Genomic DNA, 16,437 nt, shown 5'->3' on the forward strand with positions numbered 1-16,437 from the left:
TCATGGTGACTCATGGTATCAGGGCTCGATTGATAATGGCTTTTTATAGGAGTTGTGCATGCGCGTAACTCCAGGTGAACATACTCAGAGTTGATTGAACTAACTCGGATCAGCTTTTCTGGAACCGAATACCCGGAGTCTCCCATCTCAGAGTAAGTGAACTCAGAGTTCACGGTTAGACTCAGAGTATATTGACCCTGCTTTCTGGAGTACCCCCCTGGACATCATTAAGACATGACGCGGACAAAACTTGAACAACAAGATGAGGCGCAAACAATGCACCAACTAGTACTTGGGGTATATTCAGACCAGAAAAGTCCGTTAGTCTGGACCAAAAGCGGACTTAATTTTTTTCGTTCGGTACAGTTCCTATTCAGACTGTACATTTTGCAAGCGAAGTAACGTATTGGCCCGGATATTCTTATATGTTTTTTGCATTGAAATAAGACATTAGACATTATACGCATTCACAACACTAGATGGCACCAGATATATTTAAAGCGAATGCTGAACTTAACTCCCCAGAAGAATAAAAATAAAAATAGCGGTAGCACAAAGAAGAAAAATAAAAAATAGTGGTAAGAAAGAAAAGAGAAGAAAATAAGGGAAGAGATAACAGAAAATGGAGAAACGTAGCGACAATCTGGAGAAAAGTGGGTCGAAGATCAGCCAGGTTAACCGGCAGCTGAGGAGAAGTTATGATGCAAACTTCAAGATGATGGTGATAAATTCAAACAATTGCAAAGCAGCTGTGAAATATAGTGTCACAGAGTGTAATGTACGGAGATGGAGAGCTCAAAAAGATCGCCTAAAAATGCTAAAAATCAGAGAAAAGCTTTCCGTGTTCCGCAGAGCGGCCGCTTTCAAGAGCTCGACAGGAGAGTGCGTGTACGTGGACGAGAAATGAAAGGACGGGATGCCCATCAGCAGTGCTGTCGTTCAGCTCAAAGCCGTGGAAATAGCCAAAGACCTAAACATACCCACCGCTGACTTCAAAGCAAGCCTCGGCTGGCGTAAAAGAATGATGCGGCGTAACGGACTAATGATGCAGCGTAACGGACTAACGCTGCGACGCAGAACAAGTCTAGCCCAGCGTTCAGGTATCAAGATGTGATAGACAGTTACTGCATGATTTGAATGAGGCAAAATAATGTGCTTTTTCTCTCAAATATATTGTTATAATCATTTGTTTCAGATGTATTGTAATTATTTTCTGTATAAAAACTAAATTTGGTGTTTTTTTTAAACTTGAGTCTTGAAAAAGAGGGGGTTGTCTTCTAATCAGGGTTGTCTTATATTCCGGCCAATACGGTATAAGCACACAGAGCACAGACCTGGAAAGGGAGGAACATATGAGTCCTACGCACCGCATTCCTGCTCTGCATATTTGTGCTGTTGGCTCAGATCTTCGCTGTTTGTATTCTCACCTGAAACAAACCGCACGAGAGTTCATTTGGAAGACCACTTGAAAAAGTATATCTTGTGCGGATGCACCAGTCCAGATGACCACCACTTGTCTGTTACAAAGTTTGAACCGCGCTCGGCGGCGACTGGGGAAACAACCGCACACGGCGGCACACGCTAGGGACCTAAACCGCACTCGGGGGGCACACACTGGGGACCGACCCACACTCGGGCGGCCTTTTGGGGAACTGAACCGCACTCAGGCGGCCACTTGGGGAACCGAACCGCACTCAGGCGGCGACTTGGAGAACCGAACTGCACTCGGGCGGCAACTTGGGGAACCAAACCGCACTCGGGCGGCACCTTGGGGAACCTGAACCGCACTCAGGCGGCATCTTAGGGAACCTGAACCGCACTCTGGCGGGTACTTGGGGAACCTGAACCGCACTCTGGCGGTACTTGGGGAACCTGAACCGCACTCTGGCGGGTACTTGGGGAACCTGAATCGCACTCGGGCAGCAACCCGAACATGAACCGCACTCGGGTGGCAACCCGAACATGAACCGCACTCGTGCGGCAACTTGGGGAACCGAGCCGCACTCGGGCGGCAACTTGGGGAAACCTGAACCGCACTCGGGCGGGTACTTGAGGAACCTGAAACGCACTCTGGCGGGTACTTGGGGAACCTGAACCGCACTCTGGCGGGTACTTGGGGAACCTGAACCGCACTCTGGTGGGTACTTGGGGAACCTGAACCGCACTCGGGCGGCAACCCGAATATGAACCGCACGCGGGCGGTAACCCGAACATGAACCGCACTCGGGCGGCAACCCGAACATGAACCGCACTCGGGCAGCAACCCGAACATGAACCGCACTCGGGCAGCAACTCGAACATAAAGCGCACTCGGGCAGCTCGGGCGGCAACCCTAACATGAACCGCGCTCGGGCGGCAACCCTAACATGAACCGCGCTCGGGCGGCAACTCTAACATGAACCGCAATCTGCGGCAAGCCTAACATGAACCGCAATCTGCGGCAACTCTGGAAGTTGGTACCGTAATCGGCGACATTCGGAAGGCGGGGCTGTGCGCAGCGGCAAGAGCCATCACGCGCCGCAGCAGTGGGATTGGAGCCAGGGACGATCGCGGGTCCGGCGCAGCTGTCTTGGATATCTGCTGACGTCCGCGGGTCCTGCGACGCTGGAGTGGAGCCTGATGGCGGCTGTGAGTCTGATGACGCCGGGAGGCACTCCAATGGCGGCCGCGGGTCCGGCGTCGCGGCAGCAGAGTCTGATCGCGGTCGCTAAGCCGCTGGCGCCAGAAGCACCCCGATGGCGGTCGTGGGTCCGGCGTCGCCGGAACAAAGTCCGATGGTGGCCACGGGTCCGGCGTTGCGGCATCAGAGTCCCAACGCTGCCGCGAAGCCCATGGCGCTGGAACATGCACGGATTGGCGGTCGTGGATTGGGCATCGCAGCAGGATCTGATGGAGGAGGCGAGTACAAGCGCTGGTCGTTGTAGTGGTCGAATCATTCTGTCACGGATCGGACGGAAATGGAGCAGGACGACCAAGTGCAGCTTGGACCAGGGTTTATTGAAGAACGCAAACTAACACTCGGAAACTGACATGACTTAACAACAAGACTGACCAAAAAGACAGGAAATAAAAAGACAGGGTGAAATTACCAATGACTGGAACAGGAACAAAAAAGACATGACATGAACACACAACAATGATCCGACGGGAGTGACACGCAGACAGGACTTAAATACGAGACAGGTAATGAGAGGCAGGTGAGAATGATCACACTGATCATGGGCACACAGGATGGGAGGGGCGAGCACACAGACAAAACTATGACAATATCGACATGATTGGGGACGAGTCGTGACATTGTGGGCCAAATTGGGTTCTAAATTTTGACCGGGGGCCTAACCAGGAGCAGATGGATGTAGTGTTTTTGTGAAATACCGTATTTTTCGGACTATAAGTCGCATTTTTTTCATACTTTGGGTGGGGGGGGGCGACTTATACTGAAGAGCAACTTATGTGAATTTTTTCAGAAATTTTCAAAATAAAAAAAAAAGTGGAACCACGATGTAGCAAGGGATTACTGTAATTTGAATTTCAAGTGAAGTCAGCGGCGCGGCGCGGTGCGGCGCGGTGCGGCGGTTGTTTACATAAAGGACAAAGATTCGATCACGGGATGACGGAAATGACGAAGGGCCCACGTACTACCGGCATCATTAGCCACAGAAGGTTTGAAAAACTATTATGGCTTTTACACACACCCGGTCCTACTCTACGGAGCTCTCTTTCACCTCCGTGGATGGAAGTTGGGGGCCGGGGACGGTGGATGGGGCTTGGACATGGCTTCTACGCACGCCCAGAGCTCTCACCTCCGTGGATGGAAGTCGGGGGCCGGTGTTCAGCTGGGTGGCTGTCCGGGGACAGTGGATGGGTCTCAAACATGGCTTTTACGCACGCCCGGTCCTATTCTTTGGAGCTCTCTTACACCTCCGTGACTGGAAGTGCCACCTCCGGGGATGGAAGTCCACGCGCCCCACGCCTGGAAGTCCACGCCGGTGCTTGGGGCCGTGTGGCGGTGAACTATTTGTTATAGTTATTTGATATATTTTATTTCGTGTAGCAACTTGTATATGTTTTTATCGTTACACTTCAGTAGTTGTTGGCTCGTTGAACTCTTTGTTTTCTTAAATAAAGAGCAGTTTATCAAACCCACGTCTTTCCTTGTAATTTGTTAACGCTATTATATAATTATATACTAGACCTGTGGAATAACGACGAGGCTGACGTCAGGGCGCACGCGCGGCGTTGTTTACAAAGGACGAGGAATTTGATCGATGGATTTAATGATCCCCTCTGTGAGTCGTCACCTTACCGTGGTGGAGGGGTTTGCGTGCCCCTATGATCCTAGGAGAGCCCTCGGTAGGGTCACCCATGGCAAACGGGTCAGACAAAGCACGGCTCACAGAAGCCACTTATGATGAGTAAAATAAATAGACTTTGTTTTCCCTCGCCCGGACAGGGGTCACCGGGGCCCCCCTCCGGAGCCAGGCCTGGAGGCGGGGCTCGAAGGCGAGCGTCTGGTGGCCGGGCCTTCGCCCATGGGGCCCGGCCGGGCATAGCCCGAAAAGGAAACGTGGGTCCCCCTTCCCATGGGCTCACCACATGTGGGAGGGGCCAAAGGGGTCGGGTGCAGTGTGAGCTGGGCGGCGGCCAAAGGCAGGGACCTTGGCGGTCTGATCCCCGGCTGCAGAAGCTGGCTCTTGGGACATGGAATGTCACCTCTCTGGGTGGAAAGGAGCCCGAGCTGGTGTGCGAGGCAGAGAAATTCCGACTAGATATACTCGGACTAGCCTCCACGCACAGTTTGGGTTCCGGACTGGACTCTCTTCCTCTCTGGAGTTGCCCACGGTGAGAGGCGTCGAGCAGGTGTGGGTATACTTATTGCCCCCCGGCTGGGCGCCTGCACATTGGGGTTCACCCCGGTGAACGAGAGGGTAGCCTCCCTCCGCCTTCGGGTGAGGGGACGGGTCCTGACTTGTTTGTGCACCAAACGGCAGCTCAGAGTACCCACCCTTCTTGGAGTCCCTGGAGGAAGTGCTGGAGAGTGCTCCTTCTGGGGACTCCATCGTTCTACTGGGTGACTTCAATGCTCACGTGGGCAATGACAGTGAGACCTGGAAGGGCGTGATTGGGAGGAACGGCCCCCACGATCTGAACCCGAGTGGTGTTCTATTATTGGATTTCTGTGCTCGACACGGATTTTCAATAATGAACACCATGTTCAAACATAAGGGTGTCCATGTGTGCACTTGGCACCAGGACACCCTAGGCCGCAGTTCGATGATCGACTTTGTAGTCGTGTCATCGGATTTGCGGCCGCATGTTTTGGACACTCGGGTGAAGAGAGAGGCGGAGCTGTCAACTGATCACCACCCGGTGGTGGGTTGGCTCCGATGGTGGGGGAAGATGCCGGTCCAACCTGGCAGACCCAAACGCTCTGTGAGGGTCTGCTGGGAACGTCTGGCAGAATCTCCTGTCAGGAAGAGTTTCAACTCCCACCTCCGGCAGAGCTTTTCCCACGTCCCGGGGGATGCAGGGGACATTGAGTCTGAGTGGACCATATTCCGCGCCTCCATTGTTGAGGCGGCCGACCGGAGCTGTGGCCGTAGGGTCATTGGTGCCTGTCGTGGCGGCAATCCCCGAACCCGCTGGTGGACACCGGCGGTAAGGGATGCCGTCAAGCTGAAGAAGGAGTCATATCGGGCCGTTTTGGCCTGCGGGACTCCGGAGGCAGCTGACAGGTACCGGATGGCCAAGCGGAACGCGGCTTCGGCGGTTGCTGAGGCAAAAACCCGGGCGTGGGAGGAGTTTGGTGAGGCCATGGAGAATGACTTACGGACGGCTTCGAGGAAATTCTGGTCCACCATCCTGCGCCTCAGGAGGGGGAAGCAGTGCAACGTCAACACTGTTTACAGTGGGGATGGCATGCTACTGACCTCGACTCGGGACGTCGTGAGTCAGTGGGGAGAATACTTCGAAGACCTCCTCAATTCCACCTACACGCCTTCCATTGAGGAAGAGGGGCCTGGAGACTCTGAGGCGGATTCTCCAATCTCTGGGGTCGAAGTCACTGAGGTAGTTAAAAAACTTCTCGGTGGCAAGGCCCCGGGGGTGGATGAGATCCGCCCGGAGTTCTTAAAGGCTCTGGATGTTGTGGGGCTGTCATGGCTGACACGCCTCTACAACGTTGCGTGGACATCGGGGACAGTGCCTCTGGATTGGCAGACTGGGGTGGTGGTTCCCCTCTTTAAGAAGGGGGACCGGAGGGTGTGTTCCAATTACAGGGGAATCACACTCCTCAGCCTCCCTGGTAAGGTCTATTCAGGGGTGCTGGAGAGGAGGGTCCGTCGGGAGGTCGAACCTCGGATTCAGGAGGAGCAGTGTGGCTTTCGTCCTGGCCGTGGAACAGTGGACCAGCTCTACACCCTCGGCAGGATCCTCGAGGGTGCATGGGAGTTCGCCCAACCAGTCCACATGTGTTTTGTGGACTTGGAGAAGGCGTTCGACCGTGTCCCTCGGAAGGTTCTGTGGAGGGTGCTTCGGGAGTACGGGGTGCCGAGCCAACTGATAAGGGCGGTTCGGTCCCTGTATCACCGATGCCAGAGTCTGGTCCGTATTTCCGGCAGTAAGTCCGATTCGTTCCCAGTGAGGGTTGGACTCCGCCAAGGCTGCCCTTTGTCACCGATTCTGTTCATAATTTTTATGGACAGAATTTCTAGGAGCAGCCGAGGAGTTTAGGGTGTCCGGTTTGGGGACCTCAGCATCGCGTCTCTGCTTTTTGCAGATGACGAGGTGCTGTTGGCTTCTTCAGGCCGTGATCTCCAGCTCTCGCTGGAACGGTTCACAGCCGAGTGTGAAGCGGTCGGGATGAGGGTCAGCACCTCCAAATCCGAGTCCACGGTCCTCGATCAGAAAAGGGTGGAATGTCCTCTCCGGATCGGGGATGAAATCCTGCCCCAAGTGGAGGAGTTCAAGTATCTTGGAGTCTTGTTCACGAGTGAGGGGAGGATGGAGCGTGAGGTCGACAGGCGGATCGGTGCAGCGTCGGCAGTAATGCGGACCCTGTACCGGTCCGTTGTGGTGAAGAGAGAGCTGAGCCAAAAGGCAAAGCTCTCAATTTACCGGTTGATTTACGCTCCTACCCTCACCTATGGTCACGAGCTATGGGTCGTGACCGAAAGAACGAGATCTCGGATACAAGCGGCCGAAATGAGTTTTCTCCGCAGGATGTCCGGGCTCTCCCTTAGAGATAGGGTGAGAAGCGCGGTCATCCGGGAGAGACTCGGAGTAGAGTCGCTACTCCTCCACGTTGAGAGGAGCCAGATGAGGTGGCTCGGGCATCTTATCAGGATGCCTCCTGGACGCCTCCCTGGGGAGGTGTTCCGGGCATGTCCCACCGGTAGGAGACCCCGGGGACGACCCAGGACGCGCTGGAGAGACTATGTCTCTCAGCTGGCCTGGGAACGCCTTGGGATACCCCGGGATGAGCTGGATGAAGTGGCTGGGGAGAGGGAAGTCTGGGAGTCCCTCCTAAAGCTGCTGCCCCCGCGACCCAACCCCGGATAAGCGGAAGAAGATGGATGGATGGATTTTGTCGAATAAATTCCCCCCAAAATGCGACTTATACTCCGGAGCAACTTATATATGCTTTATTTCACGTCATTGTGCATTTTATGGCTAATGCGACCTATATTCCGGAGCGACTTTTAGTCTGAAAAATACGGTAATATAAACGAAATGTAACGGTCGTTGCATAAAAGGTTTTGGCCTTTAATAGGTAGTAAAGCATCCAGCATTAAAAAACATATTTCACCCAAAAACTACTATCAGTGATTCTCATTAAATATGACACTGTTATTATGAATAACAGTTTCCATCACTTCAAAGTCAAAGTCAGCTTTATTGTCAATTTCTCCACATGCCAAAGACACACAAAGAAACCGAAATTTCGTTCCCCGCTATCCCTCGGTGACAAGACATGGCCCACAATAGACTATCAAGTAAACAAGTAAACAACAGCGTGCTGTATAAATAATGAATAAATAACACAACAAATAAATAAGAGGAGCAAAAAGGAGCAAGTGAGCGTACAGCAGACATTCCAGAAAAATAGCGCCTGCAGGTCAGATTTATGAAAGATGTTTATTTTATGAGGTGAAAGCACATCAAACGGCAAACATTCTGACCAAATACATCATCTTTAAGAATCAGTGAAAGAATACATATAAACTAGAAAATGCAATTCCTGGAGAAATTGCGTGTGAAGGCGAATACTATGAATAACTTCTTGGGGAATGCTGCCGAATGATGTTGAAACGAGTTGAATTACTTGAGAAATGTAGAAAACAAAAGTGAAAAACAGAATTTGGGAGAATTTGATGGGATTTCGGAAGCTTGGAGAATTTGGTAGAATTTCAAATCTGAAAATGTGGAATTTATGGTAAGTGGGAATTTGGGGAATAGATAGGAAAAAGATGAAGAGTTGAAAGATGGAATGGGTTGAATCGGTTGAAAAATGCAGGGCCGCGGGGGCGTCATCTGGCCAGCACGGCAGGAGCAGAACAAGCCGTGACACGTTAACATGTTTTCCTAAAAGGTTAATAAAAGTCTTGTGTGGATATTGTAACAATATAGTTACTCTTATTTATTGTCTTTATTTTCTTATTTGTTAAATAAATAGAATGTTTCGGAAAGTCAGTTTGACTTTAAAATGTTTACAAAAGTGTTTAAAAACACAAACGTGTTTAAATACAATAAATTGTTTAAAAACACTATAAAGGTTGAGAGGTGTCAGCTTAGCTTTGGCCTCAACAACCTTCAAAGGTTGAGAGGTGTCAGCTTGGCTTTGGCCTCAACAACCTTTGTTAGAGATTTGCCCACTCCAACTTATTTTGCAAGAACCACACGAGAGACAAGCAAGTCCTTTTAGACACCTGCAGGTGGAGAGCTCACACGTTGAAGGAGTGAAGTCTAAAAACTCTCCCTCCTGCAAGGGCATATTTATTAAGAGAAACAGAGTGGGGGTAAGAGTAGGTTGAATAGGAAGCTCTTGTGCTCTAGTCAAAACATATCAGGGGATGTTTTACGACCTTGTGGAGGATGGGACAAGGTAGGTTATTTATTACCGGTTGCATTCCAACATAATCATACGATAAGGATAATCTGAAAAACCCTAACATCTCCCTCCTGTTTTATCATATGATTATGCCACCACAAACAACAAAGACAAGTAAAAGAAAAAAAAATGTGTACATGTATAATGAAGAAAGAAGAACAGTAAAAATAAAAAAACAAACAATGATAGCAACACTTTCCACTGAAGATGAGGCATTACCTTAATACCCCCAGATCAAACTTATTGTGTAAGCGAAAAACCTGCCGGCCAGATGTTATTAGCAGGAAAATTCTTACACGGTCCCTCTGCCTAAGGCGACCAGAATACTATCAATAAAAAACAAAAACACAGAAACAGTACATTATTGTATCCATCGCTTGCGAAGCATTTTCGATGGTCAAATCATCAAGTTTCTGTAAAACATGCTCAACAGAACAGCATCTACGCAATCCATGTTTCATTATCGTCATCACATCCGTCATCTCTAAGAAGTTGTATATGAACTTGGGCTACAGTAGAGGACACAAACTTCGACACAGCAGACTTCAAACATGGGATGACGCAGGACGTAAACAAGCACAACACCACCAGCACAACAAGCACAGGAGACAGCAATTTCAAAAGCAGTTGCCACCAGTTGCCAGAGAATAGCCACGAAAAGAAATCAAACTGATGTGGGACCTTGTCATTAGACATGGCCTTCTGTAAGTTCTTCAGTGAATTCATGGCGTCGTTGATGTGGGTGTCATTTTCTCCTGGTATGTATGTGCAACAGGAAGTCCCAATGATGTGGCACACACCACCTTGTGCTGCCGTCAACAAGTCCAGAACCATCCTGTTTTGCAAGACCATCAGTCTAATAGCCTGAATCTCTCTATTTTGTTCATCGTTGATTTGCAGTGAGATTCACAAAGGATTGAAAATGATAGTTCAGTGTCTCGATGAAGAGCGATAGTTTCCCAACCCCAATCTGAGGAAAGAGCGCAAGGACAACTTTGTCTCCGACGGACCATACTTTATGGTCGTCTGGAACGTTTGCACCCCAGACAGGGTCATGAGGGTCGAAGGTTGCAACTGCCCTGCGTCGACGCCCAGAAGAGTTGTGTGCTTCTGTCAGCTGATGATGTCGTATCCTGTAGGTGTGGTCTGTCACCCACACTGGTGCACACACTCCTGTCCAGTTGGCGGGCAGCATCGGATAAACCACCTGAAATGGCTCTCTGTGTAGGCCACTTGTGGTATTGTTCATCCTCTAACAATCACATTGAGATTTGCCCAGAATAGCTGATCACAGGCACTGTCTGCAAGTCCAGGGCGGTAAGGGTCGGCATCTTTGACTGTGACAGCAGTTGATATCCAACTCCTGGATGCCGAGTCCCTGTAAAACAATGCTCTAGACTTTCTTGCTACGTTTCACACAATAATAATGATGAGTAAATCATCAGATACCTCTCGTGCATACACTCCAACAAACGTTAAGTAGCTGTGAGATAACTTGCATGAAGTCTACTTAACTAAACATTGAGTAAATATGGGATAACTTAAAAACTGTCCCGGTCAACAACAATTCGTAAATAGAAACTACAAGGCATAATAGATAAAGAACTTCTCTTTAGCTAGACAAAGAACAAAGGTGTTCTGTTCATAAATAGTGAGGGCCTCTCAAAGATAAGACAAGGAAGGGAGTATAAAAACTCCCTAAAACCTGGCAGATGTGTTGGCCTTGAGCGAAGGTATGAGACCTCCGGTTCAGGCTGGCCAGCGCTTCTACAAAACTAATTATCCTGACATTTCCCCACTGTTTATCACATACATCACCGTAAACAACCCCTTTTCTCGACTCTGTCGTCGGATCACATTCATGAGGACAAATATGTTTACACCACAGGATAAACGTTGCGATGTCATCATCCAGAATCCCACGGATCTGGGAAAAGTCTGGTAACACAGATGCAGGAATTTTGCCATTAACATCATCATGGTGCCGCTCAGACATTAGGTATATCTGAGCAATCTCGTCCTCCATGGGCGATATTACTGTAGTGGCGAGACAATTAAACAGAGCACGAAGACACGGTATGCAACATCCATACAAGGTGAGCATAGCAGCAACACTGCAACTGATGGTAAAATTGAGGACACAATGGCGTTATACTTCCCAAAAGCATTCATCCACTTGTAGTGCTCTTTCATCCTCGTTTTGAGGGATCGCAGGCCTGCAATCCGTCAGGCTCCCATCAGGGGCGGTGTTGTTGGGGATGAAGGTGCAGCATTGTTCTCCAAACATTGCGCAGACGCCTCCTTTCTCAGACAACAACATATAATGAGCATTGTGGTTCTGGATCGACATTAGGGAAGGCGTGGCCAGCTGTTCATGCACTGCCTCGAGCCCCGCTTGTGTCCGTTTGCCCAATTTCTGCATGTTGTAATGGATGTAATTTATCCTGTCTACGTTCTTGTTCATCGCTCTACTAATTTTCTATAGTAGTCGCCAACGACTTCAACCATTCAACCTTTCATTCAGGCAATCATTCATCAATGCTCATCATATGCATCTCACACAGTCTCCAAAAAGGAGTCTTCTTATCACATTGGTCCCATTTCATCCAAGCTCACCACACAACATTCATATATCATTTTCAACTCAAGTTTCCTGGTAGAACAATCCACCAATTCAAAAAAAACCTAACTAACAAACAACTGGCAAATTGATCTGAATTTTTTCTTTGTTTTTAAATTTGAAGAACTCAATCTCTCAGATTTAGATTGCATTTAGAATTTTGTATAATCTTATAACACAACCAATCAATTATTCCTATTAAATGTAGCATTGCAAAATCTTAAATTCACAATTTAGCATCTCCCAATTCCTGAAAGCATGTTCTGTTGTTTTGTTTACTCCGAATTTCTCGAGGGCTTGACACTAACATGCACTAGTGTGTATTAGTTTCTGCTCGCAAACAGATTTCTCTCTTTTTCTTTCATTTTTATCTGTCAAAATTGTTTCTGTTCTGCGGTGTAAATTGAATAGACAACAGTCTAGCAAATTTCTTTATACTAAAAGTTTAGCCAATCTTCATCAACTTAACACATACGCACGCGTGCGGAAGGTAGGTCTCAGCAACAATGATTCGTCACAGGCTGGCCATTTTCTGTGGTCGATCATGAGCTGGTCCCTCCCATGCACACGAGGACAGCACATTCTAATTTTATTTATTTATCTTCTAGAAGCAAGTTGCATTTCTTTACCACTTGATTTGCATATTTTAACTTCAGTGTAACACAATTTGATCCCTATTCATTTGTAATTGGGCCTACAAACAGCATTGTCATACTTCTTGTGTGGACAGGGGCTCTAACAATCTAAAACGATTTTTGCTAACCTGACAATGACATGTTTTGCTGTCATATGGGAGAGGTTTCAGATCTTTTAAATTTCGATACATGATTTGCATAGGACCGGAAACTCCTCTTGCCCCTTGTTTGAGCCGCGGCTTGAGCTGCGACCTTGCACCTGCTCACAGGGGCCTTATTGTCTCCTGGTCTGACAAACACTTGTGACCTCATCAGTTTTCATCTTTCTAGCTTTTGTCTCTTGAATTCGTTCTCATCTCTTTGTGAAGATTTCAACCACACTCTAGCACTTCTACCACTTCTTCCACATTTCAAATTTCCTTGTACTCCATACATTTTCTTCCACTTCAGCATCTCTTGCATACAATTAAGAAATCTACTTGCCATGAACTTCTCGTCTCAAAGAAGAGCAGAGCAAGAGATTTACCGTTCTTATTTCCCATCTTAATTTTAGTAGTTTAAGGTTTTACAATTTTTTTTTTCAATTTTTTTTTCTTTGAGGATCCTCAATGCAGGTTTAAATTGACCTTTCAACAAATTACTAGCCTGTTTTATTGCCGTGGATCAATGCTAGAACTGCTTTTTAGTCAATTTATCCTACCAGTCACACACTCAATCACACAAACTCCAGCGCTTTTTTAGGCCTATCCAGGGATGGGTGTAAAACCCTCCCAAACAGCTTTGGAAAAACGGACAAAAGAAAAAATCTACGCCCTTCTTCAATTAAGAAAAAGAAGCTCTGTTTTTCCTAGCCCGTTTCTTCCACTGGGACTTGAACCCAAGCTGTTCTTTTGGCTTGGAAAAACATACAAAGAAAAATCTACGTCCTTCTTTGATTAACAAAAAAGAAGCCCTGTGTTTCTTAGTACGTTCCTTCCACTGGGACTCTAACCCAAACCAGATCCCTCAGCTCGGAAGAACAGACAAAAAAGAGTCTACGCACCTCTTCGATGAACAAAAAAGAAGCTCTGCTTTTCTTAGCCTGTTCATTCCACTGGGACTTGAACCCAAGCTGGCTCTCGTGCACCTCTACATTTTGCGCGTTTCACAACAACACAATCACACAACTTCAGGCCTTTAACTTACTTGTCCCCTGGTTCGTTGCACTGCCGGGTACCGTCAATCCACCTCTGTCAGACGAAGGCAAACCTAAGATGCTGGCCCAGCGAAGAATTCTCTTCCCAGGACTTTCCTGTCAGACGAAGGCAGACCTAAGATGCTGGCCCAGCGAAGAATTCTCTTCCCAGGACTTTCTCCTCCAGGTCCTCTTAATGGACGCTGGCTTGTCGACAATGCAGCACGTCCTCCTTCGTCAGCCAGATAGCGGGTATGAGGGATCCCGGGTTTCGGCACCAAAATGTTAGAGATTTGCCCACTCCAACTTATTTTGCAAGAACCACACGAGAGACAAGCAAGTCCTTTTAGACACCTGCAGGTGGAGAGCTCACACGTTGAAGGAGTGAAGTCTAAAAACTCTCCCTCCTGCAAGGGCATATTTATTAAGAGAAACAGAGTGGGGGTAAGAGTAGGTTGAATAGGAAGCCCTTGTGCTCTAGTCAAAACATATCAGGGGATGTTTTACGACCTTGTGGAGGATGGGACAAGGTAGGTTATTTATTACCGGTTGGATTCCAACATAATCATACGATAAGGATAATCTGAAAAGCCCTAACAACCTTCACTTTTACCCCCTCTGGGCAATTCCAGCGAAGATACAGAACGCTCCATAACTATAATCGCTTCCATCAGAGAAGGTAATAACCATGTGGTTTTTCACAAAGATTTAGTGGTGTAAGAGGTCTTGCAAACTTAATGTTGTGTCTACTCTTCCAAGAGCTTAATGGCGTCTTCTCTGAGTTCATTTGACAAAGCATTGTCCCGCCTGTCTTCTGTGGAGGATATTGCTTTAGCTTGAAAAGCTCTTCGAACCAGTATAGCCCCCTTTTGTTTTGCAGGTGCAATCAAACCAAGATCGTATAGACCAGCAACTTGACTTAGGAGTTCCCATCTGGTGAGTCTGGCGTTCTTGCCCTGGTCTCATTTTTTTCTTCCTTTTGGAAAAGTTAACTGCGGCCATGACATACAGTTTGTCTTCCCCCACTGTGCAATCAAGACCAAGGGCTTTATTTTCCTCCCTGATGAGTTGGTTTGGCAGTACCACTATGGGCCCAATATTCATGGTTTTAAAGTTTAACCTCTTACTTTCGCCATAGTAGACTCAGGGTTTCATATGGAACACTCTGGCTTTCAGGATCTCCCGCACATTCGACATGAGGGTCTTCAACTGTTCAAAGTTGTTTTGTGAAGTCAGAATGTCATCAACAGAAGCATCTTCCTCAATGACACGCCTCTCTTCTGTTAAGTGACTGTACTGAGACAAGATCGCAGTTTCACGCATGGCAACCTGGGCAATACATCCAGCCGGTTGGTTTATCACCGATGTTCACACGTGTTACTGAAAGGTCTTCTATTACACACTCTTCTGAATCTCGCCAAAGAAACCTATGCAAGTGTACTTCTTGATCCTCCAACCAAACGGAATTGTAAATTTTCCAGAAGCATGAACACCAGCTCGGATCTTAAGATAGCTCAGCTCGCATTAGATTTAGGATATCAGGGCCTTTGATCAACATGCCGTTTAGACCGAGGTCTTTGTAGTTTTGGCCCAGACCAATCTCACTGGTGTAGAGACTGAGTGAGGGTTGCATGCATATATATATATATATATGTGTGTGTATACATATGTGTGTATACCATACCAGTGCCTTGCGAAAGTATTCGGCCCCCTTGAACCTTTCAACATTTCGCCACATTTCAGGCTTCAAACATAAAGATATAACATTTTAATTTTTTGTCAAGAATCAACAACAAGTGGGTCACAATCGTGAAGTGGAACAAAATTTTTGGGATAATTTAAACTTTTTTAAAAATAAAAAACTGAAAAGTGGGGCGTGCAATATTATTCGGCCCCCTTGCGCTAATACTTTGTAGCGCCACCTTTTGCTGCAATTACAGCTGCAAGTCGCTTGGGGTATGTCTCTCTCAGTTTTGCACATCGAGAGACTGGAATTCTTGCCCATTCTTACTTGCAAAACAGCTCGAGCTCAGTGAGGTTGGATGGAGAGCGTTTGTGAACAGCAGTCTTCAGCTCTTTCCACAGATTCTCGATTGGATTCAGGTCTGGACTTTGACTTGGCCATTCTAACACCTGGATATGTCTATTTGTGAACCATTCCATTGTAGATTTGGCTTTATGTTTTGGATCATTGTCCTGTTGGAAGATAAATCTCCGTCCCAGTCTCAGGTCTTTTGCAGACTCCAACAGGTTTTCTTCCAGAATGGTCCTGTATTTGGCTCCATCCATCTTCCCATCAATTTTAGCCATCTTCCCTGTCCCTGCTGAAGAAAAGCAGGCCCAAACCATGATGCAGCCACCACCATGTTTGACAGTGGGGATGGTGTGTTCAGGGTGATGAGCTGTGTTGCTTTTACGCCAAACATATAGTTTTGCATTGTGGCCAAAAAGTTCGATTTTGGATTCATCTGACCAGAACACCTTCTTCCACATGTTTGGTGTGTCTCCCAGGTGGCTTGTGGCAAACTTTAAACGAGACTTTTTATGGATATCTTACAGAAATGGCTTTCTTCTTGCCACTCTTCCATAAAAGCCAGATTTGTGCAGTGCACGACTGATTGTTGTCCTATGGACAGACTCTCCCACCTCAGCTGTAGTTATCTGCAGTTCATCCAGAGTGATCATGGGCCTCTTGGCTGCATCTCTGATCAGTCTTCTCCTTGTTTGAGATGAAAGTTTGGAGGGACGGCCGGGTCTTGGTAGATTTGTCTGATACTCCTTCCATTTCAATATAATTGCTTGCACAGTGCTCCTTGAGATGTTTAAAGCTTGGGAAATCTTTTTGTATCCAAATCCGGCTTTAAACTAATCCACAACAGTATCTTGGACCTGCCTGGTG

The 16,437-nt window shown here is 47.6% G+C and overlaps 1 protein-coding gene across 11 annotated transcripts in view; it reads left to right on the forward strand.

The window, feature by feature from the left end:
* il10rb (interleukin 10 receptor, beta) overlaps nt 1-16,437 on the forward strand; it is a 185,409-nt gene that overhangs the window by 5,511 nt on the left and 163,461 nt on the right. The gene's annotated exons all lie outside the window — the stretch shown is intronic.

The sequence above is a fragment of the Syngnathus scovelli genome, chromosome 8 (genome assembly GCF_024217435.2).
Source record: "Syngnathus scovelli strain Florida chromosome 8, RoL_Ssco_1.2, whole genome shotgun sequence".
NCBI lineage: Eukaryota > Metazoa > Chordata > Actinopteri > Syngnathiformes > Syngnathidae > Syngnathus > Syngnathus scovelli.